The sequence below is a fragment of the Bubalus bubalis genome, chromosome 13, assembly GCF_019923935.1.
Source record: "Bubalus bubalis isolate 160015118507 breed Murrah chromosome 13, NDDB_SH_1, whole genome shotgun sequence".
In the NCBI taxonomy this organism is placed as follows: domain Eukaryota; kingdom Metazoa; phylum Chordata; class Mammalia; order Artiodactyla; family Bovidae; genus Bubalus; species Bubalus bubalis.
This window is the reverse complement of record NC_059169.1, coordinates 22,281,258-22,302,152: the sequence shown is the minus strand read 5'-3', so window position 1 is coordinate 22,302,152 and position 20,895 is coordinate 22,281,258. Positions and strand designations below refer to the sequence as shown.

General features: G+C 39.4%; 1 pseudogene; it reads left to right on the top strand.

Annotated features, from left to right (window-relative positions):
- Positions 1-1,685: 1,685 nt before the first annotated feature.
- On the top strand, positions 1,686-19,851 carry LOC123328966 (annotated as a pseudogene).
- Positions 19,852-20,895: the final 1,044 nt, after the last annotated feature.

The window sequence follows — 20,895 nt, the reverse complement described above, 5'->3', positions numbered from 1 at the left end:
ATAAAATGTATGAGCATTAGAGCACAGTGCTTGGCATATAAAAAGCGTTGAGTAAAAATTAATCTTCAGGAGCTCATTAAAAATACCTGGAACTTCATCACTTGTGAATTTTGAATAACACATTATTTCATGGGCTACGGAGCCCATGAAACTAGTCACAGCTCTAAATCATGCAGATTTCGCTTTGTTATTTAAGCAAGGCAGAACTCATTTAAATCTGCTCATCTAATTAATATCATTCCAGTGATTCTCAAAGTTCTCATTACTTTTTCCTCAGTGGAGGCCCCATTTTGCATATTCAAATAACATTTATTGAGAGCTGACTATATGCTATATAGTGCTCAAAGCATGGATACAATGGGACTCAAGTCCCATCTCAGATTCAACTTGTCAGTACCTGCACCTCCAGTTTATAAATTATATTTTTCAGTGGTTACAATAGAACAAATAATTTGCTGGTTAATTTTAGGAAATGACTTTCTACTTCCTTCACCTTTATATAAAAGAGAACAACTATTCTCATATCACAGAGTTTTAAAAATGTATGCCCTTGAGGAATAGAAAATAAAGTTACATATGGCTATACTTTATACAATAGGTAAAAACAGAAAGATGCAACAGTTGTCCTCAAGGAGCCAACAGTCTTGTAGGAAGGATAGGACAGGAATAAACTCCATGAGATAGCATGTGATACACATGAGAATTAAGATGCTTAAACTAGGCATTGGGTAAATGAATGAACAAAAGAGAAAACAAAGTAAATGTAATAACTTACAGGTGCATATGATTCATTTCAGCTGAAGTCATCGTGGACTGCCCTATGCAGCAATCCCCAAGCTTTTTGGCACCAGGGAGTGGTTTCATGGAAGACATTTTTCCACAGACCAGGGTAAAGGGGATTGTTCAGGGATGATTCAAGTGCATTAACATTTATTGTGGTCTTTGTTTCTAACCTAATACTGTGGCTGATCTGACAGGAGGTACCCATCTGACAGCCGAGAGTGTGGGGATCCCTGCTTTAGAGGACGTTACGATTTTAGCTAGAACTTCAAACTTTTATAACTTATGATTGAGAAACATTTTAAACAATGAAACTGGAAGCCATAGTTAATACTCTAACGGAGCTAGTATACAGGGGAATAAGTCAGGAAAGGGGCAGAGATATCACAGGCCAAGGTAAAAGTCTGGATTGTATTTAATAGGTAACTTTAAATAAGTATCGATTCAATATTTGCTTTGAAATTAATTGAAAATTCAACTCAAGCTTAAAAAACACGAAGGAAATTAACAACCTTCCTACCTGGAGGTCGGGCGATTCTGGTTATGGTTAACTCCATGATTCCATCTTGGATCCCCTTCTGGCTCTACCCTCCTGTCTGCTCCGGCTGTATCCTCAGGCTGGCTGTTAAACCACTACCACTGTTCTGACTTCACAATCCACTCATGACAGCGTCCAGGGAAAAGGCAACGGTCTTTTCAGTACGTGACGCTCTCTTAGGAGTAACGGTTCCAAGCCGTTCCAGAGCAGTTCCAAGCAGTTCCAAGTCGCGTCCAGAGAACTCATACTCACATCTTATTTGCCAGATTAATTCACCTGCCTTCTGCAGAATTAATCCCCCCCCCCCAACGTCATCAGATCCAAGGCCCTTATTGGCTCAGACCTAGAACCCTGACCAATCCCTAGCAAGGAGAACGAGATTACTGTGATGAAGTTAGACACCTGGGGCTGCCCGTAGAGTCGAAGTCCGTCACCCGACCGCTCAGCGGCCACACCGGGGTGGGGATACTGGTGGGCGTGGGGGAGGGTGGGGATGGGGGGGAAATAGATATAGAGGAGACCTCATTATTCATCCACTACAGGGAATTATTGAACTGCTTTATACATAGGAGTCACGTATGCAAATAATTCTACTGAATATTCATTTGATGATGATTCTAAAGATTTACAGAAAAATAAACTAAAAACTCTCTACTCATAAATATATCACCAGGGACTTCCCTGATGGTCCAGTGGTTCAGATTCTGAGCTCCCAATGCAGGGGGCACTGCTTCAGTCCCTGGTCAGGATAACATGTGCCACAAGAAATGGCCAAAAAGAGAAAAGAACTTTACCTGCATAAATATATCTCCAAAATAACCCTTTAGGTGAATACCTATGTTATCTAAATATTGCTAATAAATAAGTAATTTAAAAAAATAAAACCTTATGAGAAAAACAGTTAAACTAAAAAAATGAATACATAGTATAAAATACGAATGTTCTATTTACAGGAAAAAGCATACATACTCCACCTTATAAATCTGTGAATGAAAACGTGCAAAAATTTAAGGTTTTCCCTCTAAATTAGATTAAAAAAAATAATACCTATTGCTACTGTGTGGTGGTTGAAGATTAAAATACTGTGATCCTTCTAGAAAGCATTTTAGTATTATGCTTTAGGATCTTTATCGATATAATTACACCTACAGGTGTGTGTCTTAAGGAATAATTAAGAATGCAATTAGAGTTCATGCATAAGGACTCCCAGAGCAGTGTTCTGTATAATAGCTAAAACCTGAAATGACCATTAACAGCCCCAAACAGGGAAAGGCTGAATAAGGAGTAGTTCACACAAAGGAGAACTATGCAGCTTGAAAACTAATTTTGACGATAGAGGAAAATGTTGAATAATAATATTTTTAAAAGCCCTGGGATCTCAACTATATACTTTTTAAGTTAAGCAGTGTTTTGAAGGGGAGAGAGATTTTTAAAAGCATGATGCTTTAAAAAGTCTCACTACATTCTAACTTACTTTGACTAAGTGCCTGCCAGGAGAAATGGCAATAGTCTTTCACCTTGCTGAACATCATAAGTGAGTGATTTTTTAATACAATCACAATAGTAACTTTTCTACAGCCTTTCCTTTAACTTTTCAAAATGCACTCTTACAAAGCAAGCAAAGACCTCTCTTGGATTATAAAACAGCAATATTATTAACACAAAAGTATTGAGTCTCCCATGAGCCTGGCATTATTCTCAGTGTGGAATATTTAAGTATTAACAAATTTATTGTTTGCTCATTTGATGTCAGGCTTACTGTCCTTGAATCATGAAAGTGGTTATTTAAAACACTCTACAATGTTGATTGTTGGACCAGAGTGATGGCTACAGGAGAACTGATTACATTATTCCAATTTGGGGTATATTTTTAAATTTTCATGATAAAAATTGTAAAACCAAATAATTCACATGGAACCAGTGAAAGCATGTGTAGTCCACAATATTTAGTTTTCTAAAACTAAAATTCTAAATCTTTCTTAATTATTATATGTACACTTTCCAACTAACAGTTTGAAAATATAATCTTTTATTTAAATGCAGAGAAATAATATACTTGCATAAACATAAACTGTGTTCAAGCCACAGATGCTATTTTAGTCATATGCGTGTATCAACCTTTGTATTAGAAGGAGCCTTTTTTTGACACTGGAAAATAATTTGTATAAAAAAGTTGTATTTGGTACTTTCTGGTGGTCCAGTGGTTAAGACTTTGCCTTCCGATGCAAGGGGTATTGGATCCCTGGTCAGGAAGCTAGGATCCCACATGCCTTGCAACCAAAAAATGGAAGAAATAAAAATAAATAAAACAGAAGCAATATTGTAACAAATTCATTAAAGACTTTTAAAATGGCCTACATAAAAAAAATTTTTTTTAAGAAAGAAAAGTTGTATCATATTAAAAGATTCATCTTTAATCACCTGACATTTTAGGATCAAAATCCTTTCTTGATAAGCAAACTCCTTCTATTAGGTCTTTCCTTGTATGCTTTTATTATTAAATTTATCTGCAATGTGACAAGCTATTTGATTTTCCACAGTTAATACACCTTAATTACCATAAAATAATACAATAGAGTTATGTAAACCTTAGAAGTGATCTAAACTATGAAATAACTGAGGATAAGAGCCAATGACTTCTCATCATTGCATTCCTAATTATGGGCTTTTAATTAAAATATGTCACATTGACTGGATTTAGTCTACTTTCCACACAGGGAAGGGCTCTTTCCCATCACACTCTTAACTGATGGTTCTATTAGCCTTGATACAAACCCTCTGGTGATAAGGAATATTAAATACACCTGATATCGACAGCAAAGTACCTGAAGCTGGTGGGTTTTTGCTTTTGCTTTTTTTTCCCTCTACACCACGTCTTCCTTGCAGCATTCGGGATCTCCTATTTTCCTTGCAGCATGCAGGATCTTTTGTTGCAGCATATGGGATTTAGTTCCCCAACCAGGGATTGAATCACAGCACCCTGCATTAGCAGCTCAGAGTCTTAGCCACTGAACTACCAGGGAAGTCCCCAAACTGGGTGGTTTAAAACAATAGAAATATATTTTCTGAAAGATCTGGAGGTCAGAAGTGCAAAATCAAGGTGCCAGCAGGGCCAGGCTCCCTCTGAAACCTGGAGGGGATAATTCTTCCTTGCCTCTTCTAGTTTCTGGTGTCTGTCAGCAATCCTTGGCATGCCTTGGTGCACAGCTGCAGCATTTTGATCTCTGCTGCCGTCATCGCATGGTCATCTCCCTGTGTGTCTCTGTCTTTATAAGGCATTCTTTTTCTATGCCTCCATGTCTTTACATGATATTCTCCTGAGTCTGTGACCAAATTTCCTTCTTCTAAAGACACCAGTCATCTCACATTAGGGTCCACCTTAATGACCTCATCTTAACTTGATGACATTTGCAAAGATCTTACATCCAAATAAGGTTACATTCATGTTCACCGGGGTTTAAGACCTCAAATATCTTTAAGTAAGTAAATGTTAGTCACTGTTGTCCAACTCTTTATGACCCATGGACTGTAGCCTGCCAGGCTCCTCTGTCCATGGAATTCTCCAGGCAAGAATACTGGAGTGGGTACGCATTCCCTACTCCAGGGGATTTTCCTAACCAAGGAATCAAACCCGCATCTCCTACATTGCAGGCAGAGTCTTTACTGTCTGAGCCACCAGGGACGCCCTTGCATACCTTTGAGTGAATATGAAAGTGAAAGTTGCTTAGTCATGTCTGACTCTTTGGGACCCCATGGACTATACAGTCCGTGGAATTCTCCAGGCCAGAATACTGGAGTGGGTAGCCTTTCACTTCTCCAAGGGATCTTCCCAGCCCAGGCATGGAACCCAGGTCTCCCACATTGCAGGCGGATTCTTTACCATCTGAGCTACCATTCCCCCCTCATATAGGATATTGAAACACAGACAACTGTAGGAACTAGAGAGTAAGCTGTGGTCAGGCCCTTAAATTTTCTGGAATGAGATTTATCTCACTTTATGTGATTAAAATACTTAATAGTAAAACATAGTAACACCTACCAAGGGCTGACCAAGTGCTAGGCACATGTTCAGAGCACTGAAGAATAACTCCCTGAGTTTTCACAAAGACTTACTCCTAGTAATATCAGTCCTTAATAAAAGGCCTTTAAATATTTGATAATAGCTGTTATAGTCCTACTAAATCCTTTCTTCTTCAAGGTAAACATTATCCATCCCTTCAAACATTTTTTATGTTGAATCATTTCTAATCTATCAATCTGAATAATCCTGAGTTGACTGTTCAGAAAATTAGAATTGTTTGCATTACCTGCCTTCTAATTAAAACTTAAATCTAGGTCTACATACATGGGTATGTATGTATATGTATGTCTACATATATATTTGGAATATATATACTTAGGGAAAAAAATATATATATACATATATATTTGCTCAAAGACTCTTGCTTATCCAGAATTCATAAATTTTGTGGCAGGAAATGAATAAATGTATTTTCATAAATTCCCCACCAGTAGCACTAAGAGTAGAGAAGGCAATGGCAACCCACTCCAGTACTCTTGTCTGGCAAATCCCATGGACGGAGGAGCCTGGTGGGCTGCAGTCCATGGGGTCGCTAGGAGTCGGATATGACTGAGCGACTCCACTTTCACTTTCATGCATTAGAGAAGGAAATGGCAACCCACTCCAGTGTTCTTGCCTGGCGAATCCCAGGGATGGGGGAGCCTGGTGGGCTGCCATCTATGGAGTTGCACAGAGTTGGACACGACTGAATCGACTTAGCACACAGAGCTTCAGTTAAAAAGGTTTTATAATACATATTGATAATACTATTATACTTTGAATACTAGGCAATTCTGAATATTTTTAAAGCATTCATAATAACTATCACTTCTTTGCTTACCAACTGGTAAGGAGTTCAAGTATTATAAAATGAACTTGAAAGGCCCTAGGGATTATTTTCATAGGGTACTGCAATGCCCCATTTTAGATCCCATTTCTGTTCACCAGAAATTTCTCAGAGGATTTAGTCAAACATGAAACTTTTTGCTCTATTTGTAAGTAATGTACTTTTATTTCAAAATCAAATCTAATATGCTGCTTTCTATTTCAGATCTTAAAAAAATAGCTCAAAAGGTTATTAGATCTTCATTTTGATCAGCATATGTGTGTCTGCAATTGGATTAGATAAATTGGAACTTCATGAAAATGAGGTAGAGTTAAACTATTTCATCGTCTGGTTTCTTATTAAGAAGTAATAAAATTTTATCACGGGTCCATGGTGTCCTGGTGCTAGACTAATACTGAAGCCAACTGCAGGCTTTTATCAAAAAATTAAACTTTGACTTACAGCCAAGATTCTGGTTTTCAGCTAAGATACTTTACATCTATGGCAGCTTTGTACTTCATGGATTAATTGTCATAATACGTGATTATTGATGCAGAATCCTCTGTAATTTCTTTTGATCTGGTAGTCTTGTATATTGATAATTGAACCTTTAACATGTTTGATAGTACAAGTAACTAAGTTGTCAGAAATTTCCTCCCTTAAATCCTGACAGCCTTGTCCTCCTAAAGTAAGGATGTGAGTGCTAAGTCGCTTCTGTCATGTCTGACCTCTTTGCCATCCTATGAACTGTAGTCCACCTGGCTCCTCTGTCCATGGGATTCTCCAGGCAAGAATACTGGAGTGGGCTGCCATGCCTTCTTCCAGAGGAGCTTCCAGCCCAGGGATGGAACTCATGTTTCTTACGTCTCCTGCACTGGTAGGCAGGTTCTTTACCACTAGCACCACCTGGGATACTCCTTTATTTCCATTTCTCCACAACACTTCTGCCTTCTTACCACTAGCAATGGCCCAGATTATCAGTTGCTGGCATCTGGTAAATTCAGTTCTTACTGGCCCAGAGAATGTACTAGTTATATCCCATAGCTAATTAGAATGCAGTCTCTTTGCTAGAGAACAGTTTATTTAGCTTATCAATGAATAAGACTTGGTTTGAATCTTGATTTAAAAATTAAAGGGAAATGGAAACAGGGTAAGAAAGGGGAAAATATTTTCTTCAAAGCAGGAATTTCTGTTAATTAAATTAAAAAAAATAAATATGGATTTTGTATAAGACTGGAAGGAGGGGCTTTAGGCTAAAACACTAAACCTAGAAAAGTTAAAAATTTCACCTGCATTTCAAGAATCTTATTATGAAATCTAGAAGTACATTATTTTCGTAGTCTTTTAATTTTTAAATATTTTAATATACATAAAAACACATATGTACTCAACTCCAGGTTCCATCAAATACTAGAAACAAGTTATTTTAAAATCTCAGCATAGTTGTAGGAGATTTGTCAATGACCTAATTTGAAAACTAGTCAGCCTCTAGAAGTAGATGGGGCAGGGTAATGTTTTATTGATGAATGTTTCATGAATAACATGCATGATTCAATATTTACATTTGGTTAAATGCTTTTGAACAGTCAAATTTCTATAATCTGTATTTATGTTAATTGTTTACACAGGATTTATCCAGGAAAAGATACAGTTCTTCATATTAACACAACTTTACCATGAATTTAGAGGCAACACCATCTCAGGCAGGTGTTAAACACTGAAATATATAAATAATAGATACAGTCACTTTTTTCCTCTTTACTTTCATAATCAAATCTGATCACCACAAGCAGCATAAAAAGACATTTCCATGCTAATTTTCAGAATTGTTCCTAATTTACCTCGACTAATTCAAATGTGAAGCTCCGTAACACTTTAGGTCAGTGGTTCTCTCAGTCTGGCTGCAGTTTGGAATAATCTAGAGAAGCTTTCTTTTTTTTCCCATTGTCATGGAAATTTTTCTAAAGTTTTTAATTTTTTTTCAATTGGAGTATAATTGCTTTACAATGTTGTGTTAGTTTCTGCTATATACCCTTAGCCACATCCCCTCCTACTTGGTCCTTCCTCTCAACACCCCATCCCCATTTCCCACCCACCTAGGTCATCACAGAGCGCTGAGCTGAGCTCCCTGTGCTATACTGCAGGTTCCACTAGGCTAGAGAAGCTTTAAAAACATACAGTATTGTCCCCACCCCCTTGCCAGTTCCCACACACTTATTCATTCAGAATCTCTGGGCATGGGACCCAGGAACCACACATCTTTAAGTCTCCCAGGTGATTCAAATATGTATGTAGGATTGAGACTAATCATTCTTTGGGAGTGTTGATACTGAAAGATTGGGAGGCCCTAAGAAAGTCTGTTGAATTTCCTTAAGAGCCAGATAAAAACAGAAAATCCATTAATGAAAAGAATTAGTTTCAGAAAGTGAAAGTCACTCAGTCTTGTCTGACTCTTTGTGACCCCATGGACTATACAGTCCATGGAATTCTCTAGGCCAGAACACTGGAGTGAGTAGTCTTTCCTTTTTCCAGGGGATCTTCCCAAACCTGGGATTGAACCGGGGTCTCCTGCAGGTAGATTCTTTACCAGCTGAGCCACAATTAGTTTCAGAGGTATAAACAAACTCAGAGATACTGTCTGTATCCTATCCTGGCAGAGCTTTGTAAGGGGTACATGGATGCCTCCGAAATGCTGATGAAAAGCAGGCACATCCAGAACACATGACACTGATGCAGAAGGTGTTATGTTTGGAGGAGAACCAGAATCTCAAGAGAAAAATCCCTGAACTACAGCAAAGAAAGAAATGTTCTTCTCAGACACAGAAAGGCTAAAATCAAGAAATGATGCCCAATTACTGTATGCACTGGGCCATGCAGGCAGAGATTACAGTGAAATATAAAGGTCTGTGAGATAGAAAAACTTTACCCAATGACATTTACTTGTCTCATTTTAAGAGAATACATATATATATAAGCTTCAGTCTTTGCTGAATCTAACATGCTCTCCTCCTGATCACCGCACCTTATACCCAAAGTGAAGACACATGCATTGCTCATTCTAGTGTAGTGTCCTGAACTCTTTTCTAAAAAGTGTTACAAATTTCCTCTCTTTCCTTTCCTTTGAATAATATTAGACTGATGATGCTAAAGTAGATCCCCAAACTTTAAAGTCCTTTAGATTTCAACCTCAGAATACTAAAGGATATATTAGCTGTCTCCTTCAAGGTCTTTTTTATAATTTGAATTTTATTTCATTCTTTCTCTCTAGAATTTCCACTCAATGCACCCTGATTTTCTTTGACCCAATCTTAGATGATCTCATTCAAATCAAGTTCTTGAAATTTTCTCAATCCACCTTTTAAAATTACAACCCTGAAAGTGTAACTTAGGTGGTAAAATCAGTCCTGAAGCTATTCCAACTATGTTCACTCAGCCTAATAAATCTTATTCTGTGCTTTCGCTAACATAAAATTATTAAACTATTAGGTAGTCTTGAATAAAAGGATTCCTTAGAAGTTTATCCACTGGGCTGTATAAGTAGACCAAGTTATATCAATATGTTGCAAAAGTTAAGGCTATTTCAAGTTTCCTATTCAAGCTGTTTTTAGGGTCTTTCTATTCAAGCTGTTTTTAGGGTCTTTCCATTCAAGCCATTATCCTTGATACTATTATTCATAGACAGGCAGCAGACAAGGTTCACATCAGTGGCACATTGAACATCATGGCATGTGATTACAACACAGGCAGGGATGAAGAACTGATTCGAATACTAGGAAAGTAAAATCCACAAGATAACAATGCATGTCTGTGTAACAATATGTCTACACAGAAATGTATTGCAGGGGATCAGTGAAAAAGTTCTTCATCAGACAATAGAATATCTAAAGAACACTGAGGGACGGTTTGGCACACAGAGCACAGTGTTTCTATTTCTGTTGTACTTGTAGGTGGCATGTTGGATTGGATATTAAAATATCTGTGTCACTGCACATCATGAAAAACTTCATTTAAATTACAACTAAAATCTGTTCCTCTGGTTACTAGATTTAATCTTATTGAAGCCATTAATACTGACTAGTCCCCTTAGCTGATAAGGATACTTCTGTAAATTTGTATTCATCTTACTTAAAATTAGGCCGCCTACACTGTAACTGATATAATCTTGATATTATAGTTTACTTTACTCTCCTTAAACTCGATCCACTTCAGCTTTGTAAACAGATATATTTCTTTGTTTGCATACTCAGTCGCTCACTTGTTTCCAAATCTTTGTGACTCTATAGACTGCAGCCCACCAGGCTCTTTTGTCCATGGGATTCTCCAGGCAAAGAGTACTGGAATGGATTGGTGTTTCCTCCTCCAGGGGATCTTCCTGACCCAGGGATAGAACCCGCATCTCCTGGATCTCCTGCATTGCAGGTGGATTCTTTACCACTGAGCCACCTGGTTGGAATGTTTGTTTATTCTACACAGTTTCAGATATGGAATATGAGTGGAAGTCCATTGGAACAAAACTATAAAGCTTGTATCATCCCAAAGTTACCCCTAAGGAGCAGAAAAACAATTATACATATAAAATTTCACAAGCAGGGAATGTTCATTAAATATTTAAAGGAAGGACAAATTAAGATTCCCTCTCACCAATATACCCAATGTATGAGCCTGCTCAGTAACTTCAGTCGTGTCTGACGCTTTGCGACCCCATGGACTGTAGCCCACAGGCTCCTCTGTCCATGGGATTCTCCAGGCAAGAATACTGGAGTGGGCAGCCATGCCCTACTTCAGGGGATAGTCCCTACTTGAGGATCAAACCTGAGTCTCCCATGTCTCCTGCATTGCAGACGGATTCTTTACATACTGAGCCACCTGGGATGCCCAATATGTCCAGAGTAGTTCAAAAGAGCATTTTAAGACTTCCATAAAATGTACCAAGAATTTCTGGAAGACAATTTTACCCAAAGCATCATATATCTTTTATTATCCATTTTCCTTTGCTATTTATAATCATCTAAACAATGGTATGATACCAAAATATGAAAGATCATATAGCTCAGCAATTTGTCACATCTTGTATAATGCTTCTAAACAGAATTTGCCAAATTTTGATCTTATCAGAAATCTAAGCTCAAATTTAAGACTCTTTCCTTTCAGCAGATCTCATTTTGCTCTTTCTGAGCCCACTGTGCTACATGGTACACATGAGTCACCACTTTTGCAAGATACAGCCTGCAGTAGGAGTTGCGAGCTCAGCCAACAGACTATAATTACATTATTCAGTGATCTGCAGCATGTGCCTCAAGCAACAGCTCAACATGCCACTAGTGGCCATGAAGGCTGGAAAGCAATGAACAAAAATTAAAGCAGAGAAAAATAAAATCAAACGTAAAAATTTCTTTTGCCCAATGGGGTTCAAGTTAGAATTAAAGTTGCAACATCCAAAATCATATTCGACTTCAAATTTGGGTAGTAGCAAGAATCCAACAGAAAATTACATGTTGAAACTATTTGAGGTTGTGGATAGTTGCAGGAATTTTAAATTACTGTCACCTAAGCCAAAAACAGAGCCATTTTAACTCATGGCGGCTAGTCTGCCAATTTCAAACTTGAAACGTTGAAATATAAATAATGCCTAAAAGGGGGCAATTTAACAGAAGTAATCAATATTTGATTTATACAAGGAGCAATATCCCCTACCAGCCAATAACTGCTGCTGCTAAGTCGCTTCAGTCATGTCCGACTCTGTGCAACCCCATAGACGGCAGCCCACCAGGCTCCGCCGTCCCTGGGATTCTTCAGACAAGAACACTGGAGTGGGTTGCCATTTCCTTCTCCAATGCATGAAAGTGAAAAGTGAAAGTGAAGTCGCTCAGTCGTGTCTGACTCTCAGCGACCCCATGGACTGCAGCCTACCAGGCTCCTCCGTCCATGGAATTTTCCAGGCAAGAGTACTGGAGTGGGTTGCCATTGTCTTCTCTGAGCCAATAACTAGATTTCTGAATACAGCCAGGTAAGCATATACTGTTACCAAAGAGTCATTCATCAATTTTAAAAATTTATGTAAATTTGGCCAAAATATTTGTTGGGTTTTTCCATAACACCATACAGAAGAACACCAATGAACATTTTGCCCAATGCAATATATATACATATATATGCATATACATACACATACATGCATATACATACACATATATATTATGCATATACAATAATATTACATTACTAATCAAAAGAACTACTCATCTGCTTAAATCAGCCAGCAGCCTAGTAGAACTAATCACATATATACACATGTTTGTCACTCGGTTGTGTCCAGCTCTTTGGGATCTCATGGACTGCTACCTGCCAGGCTCCTCTGTCCATGGAGTTCTCCAGGCAAGAATACTGGAGTGGGTTGTCATTCTCTCCTCCAGGGGATCTTCTCAATACAGGGATCAAACCCAGGTCTCCTACATACCAGGCAGATTCTTTACCAACTGAGCCACCAGGGAAACCCCACATATATACACATACATATATACATCGATAAGTTGTGTCCAACTCTTTGTGACCCCATGGACTGCAGCACTCCAGGCTTCCCTGTCACTCACTATCTCCCAGAATTTGCTCAAACTTACATCCATTGAGTCGACGATGCCATGCAACCATCTCATTCTCTGTCACCCTTTTCTCTTTCTGCCCCCAATCTTTCCCAAGGTCTTTTCCAAAGAGCTGGCTCTTCACATGAGGTATAATAATATTACAATATAAATCAACAGAAATACTCGTCTACTTAAATCAGCCAGAAGCCTAGTAGAACTAATCATGTATATCAGTGCAGATTTCAAACATGGGCAAAGGAACAACCTTTGTTTGCAGCATAAAAGAAAACTGCCTGGTTGGAACACTGCCATACCACTAAGTGATCGATGGATAACTGTGGTTCAAAATACTTCCATCATCAGATTCCTTCCTTTGGTAGTACTATACATACTTTGATGTTAAGATAACATGTACTCTTCATGTGCAAGATATAATGAAAGCAGAAACTGCTCCCTCGATTAAACCAGTAGTTATTTATGAATGTTGAGCTGTGCAAAATTGTGGTTATTTGCAGATCCTCATTAATAACACCTCAGACTATTTCTGCAAAGGCAAATGCACTTTGACATTCAATATTTTTTTTCTCCATTATTTGAATTCCCTCTGAATAGAAGTAGAAAATAGGTAATTGTACCCATGGTTCAAATAGCAATACAGTTTATTTTAGGACTGTTTTGCGAGTCAATGGGTTCTTTGTCAGCTTCAGTGTTCGAAGAAATAACATTGCTTCTTTTCCCACAATATAAAATGCCAGAATGGTGTTACTTTCCTCAGGGAGATTGTGCAAAAGATAGTTCTATGATTAAAAATCTGTTAAGTGTTTCAGACTCTACCAATGAAATTTAGTTGCTCTAAGAGAAAAAGAAAATCTATAAAACATTAGAAGCAGGGATAGATAGCACTGGAAAATTACAGCCTCAGTAACAGTCTAGATAGAATCAGCGCAAAACTAAATGCTTTCCTTTTGTAATATTAGTTTCAATTTAAGTTCCACATGAAGCATTTGGGGGTGTTCATCAAAGAACTGCTTAGTCAAAGTGTTTGGAGGATTATAGACACGATTATCAACAAGGTAAAGCATCTAGGCAGCACCTTGCCCCCCACCATACTTATGGTCCTTCATCCCTTCACAACCTCCAGGGCTCGATTCCATCCTTATCTGCCTAATGTCTCACAATAGATCTCATCACATACGTTTCTGTCTCTGAAGATACCATTTCTCCAAGTTCTTGTTTGTCTGTCTTCTTCTTCATGAAAATATCCATGACCTGAACTCTGTTCCCAAAGAACATGTGGGTGAAATTCAACTTCCAGCTTCTTTCATTCATTTACTCTGTCAAAGAAACTGTGATTAAGATGAAAATTTTCCTTATGCCAATAAAGATATTTATGAATTTAGACTATATAAACTACATACTTATTACTATAGACATTCTTTTAACGGCTTAATAGCCATCATGAAGGTCTTCCCAGATGGCTCAGTGGTAAAGACTCTGCCTGCCAAGCGGGAGAGGTGGGTTTGATCCCTGGATTGGGAAGATCCTTGGAGAAGGAAATGGCAACCCACTCCAGTATTCTTGCCTGGGAAATCTCAAGACAAGAGGAGCCTGGCAGGCTACAGTCCCTGGGGTGAAAAAGAGCCAGACACAACTTAGTAACTAAACAACAACAACAAGCCATCATGAAACTATAGTCTGGAGAGAACTGTCTCTTATTCATCTGTGAATGGTGCCTAGTATTAGCACATGGGAGTCACTCAGAAAAAGTTGCTTGAACTTAACTGAGTTGCCTCCAATTTAGTCCAATATTTTGTATCATTGATAAAGAAACTTTGCTCTCGGTAATCGTTAATACTTCTGACAGAGTAAAAATTTTAAGGTTTTACTAGATGGTTTGGAAGAATTATTAACTATCCAGATAGTTACCCTGCAACCCTCTGAAAAACACATGACTTAGCTACCCTCCATAAAGGATACTTGGCATTATACCCATTGCAGCTTGTAATACTTCAACATCTGTTCATATGACTTCAATTTTGAAAACTTATAGTTGAAATTGTTATTTGTTCTCTTTGTCCACTTGCTTAATGCATGCAGTGTATAAGAACCTGCAAGTAGCAGACTTTGATTCCAGTCACTCTGAGGGATGACTTCTTACCTACCAGCTCACCTTCCATTGCCATAAATTAATTATGTATATGCCAGTACACCACACAACTAGTATCTAAGTTAGATACTACACACAGACACACACACATGCCCTCTGTATTAGGGTTCTCCGGGAGTTGGTGATGGACAGGGAGGCCTGGTGTGCTGTAGTCCATGGGGCGGCAAAGGGTCGGACATGACTGAGCGACTGAACTGAACTGAGAGAAAAACAACCAACTGTATGTGTGTGTGTGTGTGTGTGTGTATATATATATATATATATGCTGCTAAGTCGCTTCAGTCGTGTCCGACTCTGTGCGACCCCATAGACGGCAGCCCACCAGGCTCCCCCGTCCCTGGGATTCTCCAAGCAAGAACACTAGAGTGGGTCACCATTTCCTTCTTCAATGCGTGAAAAGTGAAAGTGAAGTTGCTCAGTCGCGTCCGACTCTTAGCGACCCCATGGACTGCAGCCTACCAGGCTTCGCCATCCATGGGATTTTCCAGGCAAGAGAACTAGAGTGGGGTGCCATTGCCTTTTCATATATATAATGCATATATATATATATATACATATATATATACAATGCTTTCACAGAAACACTTAGAATCATATTTAACCAAATATCTGGGTACTGTAGCCTAGCCAAGCTGGTGGATAAAATTAACTATCACAAACTCAAAATGTTTGGGTTCTCCTATACTTCATTAAAAGATGAAAAAATTTAATTTTGTTCATATAACAAAATCCTTCATCAGTCTTCCTATAAAGCTGCCCCAAATCTCCCTGGTCATCATTGACTGATATGGAGCTCAGGAAAAGGACAATATATGGCTTTGGTTCCATATCATCATTTTGATGGAAATACCTTTAAAGGCAAACACACGAAGCTTGTAGAATTAAGTTGCTAGCATAAAGACTGTCATATTTTATGATACATACTAGAAGAGTCTGCTCTTCTCATAACATTTGTTTCTTAACTAGCTGCAATAAAATTTCTTTATTATAGAGTTCATAAAGCATTTTCACCTCCTAAATTCACTTCTTAAAGTAGCCATTAAGTGCCAACAATGTACCCATTTGTAATGCTATTAATAGCAATTATGATGCCATCTGTAGCCAGCAAGAGGGTGAGATGCAGTGAAAATGTTATCCTAAAGAACTTATACACTGTAGTCTTCTCAGTGATGGTAGAATTCTCTGCTCTATATACAGAGCCAGAAAATATAAAGCTTTGTCCTTCCAGTTTAATTTATAAAACATGTTTTCTCTGAAGATACAAAATCTAGGTAGGAAAGATACATAAGGTGATTCTCACCACCCTCAGCCATTTGCCTCAAATGTACCTCTGATCATGTCAAGTGACTGTTCAAAAAAATCTTTGATAGAGTCTCTCGGTCAGCAAACTATACCAGATCCAGTCTGTGACCTGTTTCTGTGCAGCTTGAGAGCTAAAAATGGGTTTTACATTCTTAAAATGTTGTTGAAAAAAAATAGCAAAGAAGATATCTGACAGAGAATGCTTGTGAATACAGAGTCTAAAATATTTCCTGTCTAGCCTTTTACAGAAAAAGTTAAGAAGTTTGCCAACCCTTGGTTGAGAAGATGAAGTACAAAACCCATAGTGTGATGCTTAAGTCCTCCCACACTCTGAAGACCAGCTGATAGACCAACCATCCTTCACGCGTTTGCTGTCTTGGTGCATCCTTCTTTTCCTCTCCTGTTATCTAAATTCAGCTGTCCATCAAGATGATGCCCAAGTTCATCTTCTCCATGAAACTTTATCGTGCTGCTCAATTTTGTAGTAATCTCTCCTTGGAACACTTGATAGACATCAGTACTTGCTTTACTCACTGATGATCTTGCTTCTCTTTATACACATGTTTTAATCTAAACTTATCTTCCCAACAAGAATATGATTCCTTGACAGTGTTGGGCAGATATTAGTATCAGCAAGTCCTAAGGAATTTCTAGGTTCTGTCTGATTTCTTTTTCGTCAATAACTAATTACCATGATTCATGACCAATTACTATTTCCAAGCGTCACCAAACCTACACATAAGTTTTTATCATTTAATTCTTACAAAATGTTAGGTGATAGTATAATTCTCTTATTTTTATACACAGACTGGTATTAAAGAGAATAGAGGGGTTCCATTCTCCATACACAAGAGAGCACAAAAGCCAGGGTGGAGTGGGAAAGATAGATTGAGAGAGAGCGTACTTTCCCCTAGATTATACAATAGAATTGTTTCTAGAAATAGTAGAATTAGAGTAAGGAAACTTTATGAAGATTTTGTTGGTGAAAGGACTTCCCTAGTAGCTCAGTTGGTAGAGAATCTGCCTGCAATGCAGGAGACCCAGGTTCAATCCCTGGGTCAGGAAGATCCCCTGGAGAAGGAAATGGCAACCCACTCCAGTATTCTTGCCTGGGGAATTCCATGGACAGAAATAGTAGAACTGCAGTGAGGAAACTTTATGAAGATTTGGTTGCTACTTAACATTTAAAACATTCAGTCAACAAAAATGGAAGTAATTCATGAGCTCTAGATTCTGTGAGGAAGATAAATTTGACAGAAGTCCTTCATTATATTGGATTTAAGTAATATGTTGGATCTGACACCAAAAATATAGGCAATAAAAGTATAAAGAGATGAATCAGGCCAGAGTGACAGGGATACACATGGCGGCCAGATCCTAACACTCTCCATCTAGGGACCACCGCGAAGGACCCTGCCTCTAAGGAGTGGAAACCAGGGCCTCCACTTTCTATCCCTTTCTTCTCCGACCACTACCAGCAAGGGGTTGTCACCCGCTTCCACATCCAGGATGCAGAACTATAAAGCAATGGACAAAATACAAGAGGGAATGTTTTCTGAAGTTACTAAGATGCAGAACCTGAGAGATGGCATCTGCCATGCATGTAAACAAGTGAAACAGCATTTTGAAAGCATTGAGCAAGTGAACAATCTGCGAAGGATACAAGCACTGAGATGCCTCAATCCACACCCAAACATTCTCATGCTGCGCAAAGCGATTTTTGACAGAAAATCTGGTTCTCTTGCACTAACAATGTGAACTTAATGGACATGAATATTTATGAGGGAGACGACACCTATTATCAGAAAAAAAAATAAAATTATGCACTATATGTACTAGTTGTGTAAGTCTCTGGGTCACATGCCCAGAAATGGAATATTTCACAGAGATATAAAACCAGAAAACGTATTAATAAAGCAGGATGTCCTGAAATTAGGGTACTTCAGGTTGTGCCAGTGTCTACCCTAAGCAGCCTTACATGGAGTACATCTCCACCCACTGGTACCAGCCCAAGTGTCTCCTCACCGATGGCTTCTACAGCTACACGATGGACCTGTGGAGTGCGGGCTGCGAGCTCTACAAGATGGCCAGCCTGCAGCCTCTCTTCCCCAGAGCCAACGAGCTGGTCCAGATCTCAAGGATCCACGACGTCATGGGCATGCCTGCGGAGAAGACCCTCGCCAAGTTCAAACAGTCCAGAGCTGAGTTTTTATTTTCCCTTTAAAAAGGGATCAGGGATACCTCTACTGTCCCCGCAATGGCTCTCCCTCCTGCACGGAAGTGGTGGCCTATGAGCCTGATGAGAGAATCACTGGCCACCAGGTCCTGCAGCACCCCTACTTCCAGGAGCAGAGGGCTGCTGAGAAGCAAGCTCCGGCCAGGGACAGGCGAAAGGCTGTCTTCTCTGAGCGCCCCATGGCACCAGAACTACTCAGCAACACCTGGCAGACGGCACAGAAGGGCCAGAGGCAGAAACAGCCCCTCCCCGAGGCCTGAGGAGGACCAGCCCCGGAGACAGGGATCCACCTACCTGATGGAGCTGCCCAGGTTCAAGCTGTCGGGAGCAACCAAGCTAGCCTCGTACTCCAGCCCGGCACTGCAGTCAGTGTTTGCCCGAAGGTGCCACTGCTGAGACCCCTGAAGCTCGTCGGTGGAGCCCAGAAGACAGACATGCAGAAGGACACCAAGCCCAGCCTGAAACAGTACTGCCTGCCCACAACAGAGCAGAGAGGTGGGGGCTACTGAGTGCTGCGGCTCCCTGCTTGGGATGCACCTGAGCCAGGGAGCAGGGCCGGGGACTCCAGGGGGCCTGGCGTCCTGTCCCAGGAGAGACCCCCGTCCCAGGACCTGCACCACCACCTCAGCCTGGAGCTGCTGGCTGGAGGCAGCCATGTCCAGAGGGCAGCTTTACTGTGTGTTCCAGTCTAATATATCTGTAAAACCACCTCGTTCTAGGGTTTTATTTCATTTTCATAATGTAAGGATTTGGGGCAGGGAATATTTTGTAGTTTTTGTATGAATCAGAACAGAGAGATTATACTGTATTATGTATTATTTAGGCTGGTTTCACCAAGGGCTCCGCTGGCCTGCAGTCCATCAGCGATAGTGTTTAGCACAGTTCTGCTTCCAGATTATACCCCTGGAGACCCCTGATTTTATTAAAGAATAAGATGTCAGAAAAATAAAGAGATAAATCAGACTCCATCAAAATTAAAAAGTTCTATGTATCAAAGGACACAATGGACAGAGTGAAAAGGCAACCTATGGAATGGGAGAGAATATTTGCAAATTATATATCTGATAAATGGTTACTCTGCAGAATATGTAAAGAATGACCAGAACTAAACAGAAAACAAACAACTCAGTTAAAAAGTGGTCAAGAGGCTTGAAGAGACGTTTTTCCAAAAAAGATACACAAAAGTGACCAACAAGCCCAAGAAAGGTTGCTCAAATCATCTGTTGTTCAAATCATCACACATCCTTGCTGCTGCTAAGTCGCTTCAGTCGTGTCCGACTCTGTGCGACCCCATAGACGGCAGCCCACCAGGCCCCGCCGTCCCTGGGATTCTCCAGGCAAGAACACTGGAGTGGGTTGCCATTTCCTCCTCCAATGCATGAAAGTGAAAAGTGAAAGTGAAGTCGCTCAGTCGTGTCCGACTCTTAGCGACCCCATGGACTGCAGCCTACCAGGCTCTTCCACCCATGGGATTTTCCAGGCAAGAGTACTGGAGTGGGGTGCCATTGCCTTCTCCTCACACATCCTTAAGGAGATGCAAATCGAAACAACAGTGAGATACTACTCATTGATGGCTAGTGTCCAAAAACAAACAACCAAAAAACAAGTGTCAGCAAGGATGTGGTGAATCTGGAATCCTTCCTCACTCTTGATAGGAATGTAAAATTATGCAGTCTCTGTAGAAATCAGTATGATGGTTCCTTAACAAATTAAAAACAGAACTACCGTATGATACAACAATTCCACTTCTGGGTTTATGTCCCCAAATGAATGAAAGCAGTCTCCAAGAGATATGTATACACTGTTTATATCAGCATTTTTCACAATAGCTAAAAGAAGGAAGCAGCCCAAGTGTCCATCAACAGATGAATGAATAAACAAATGTGGTCTATACATGCAATGGAATATAATGCAGCCTTAAAGAGGAAGGAAATTCTAACATATTCTGCAACATGGATGAACCGTGTGGATATTATGTTAAGTGAAATAATCTAGTCACAGAAGGACAGATAAGGTATGATCGCCCTGATGTGAAGTATCTGGAGTAGTCAAATCCATAGGCAGACAAAGTAGGTTGGTGATTGGGAGCGGTTGAATAAAGGAAGGGGGAAATTGTTTACTCACTCCAGGGTTTCAGTTTTGCCAGGTGAAAAATGATTGGAGATTGTACAACAATGTGAAGACATTTTGCAAAACGGAACTGTACACTTGAAATGATTTGGATGACAAATTTTATGTTCTGTATATTTTTAATAAAAACAGATTTCACAGAAGTCTTGTCCTGAAGGAATATTCACCACTTTAACAAAACAAAGTGGCTATATGAGATGGTGAAATCATAAGTACAACCTAAGATTTCTAAAATGGGCCATGTGCCCAGGCACCTGAAAGAAGTTAGAATCTGC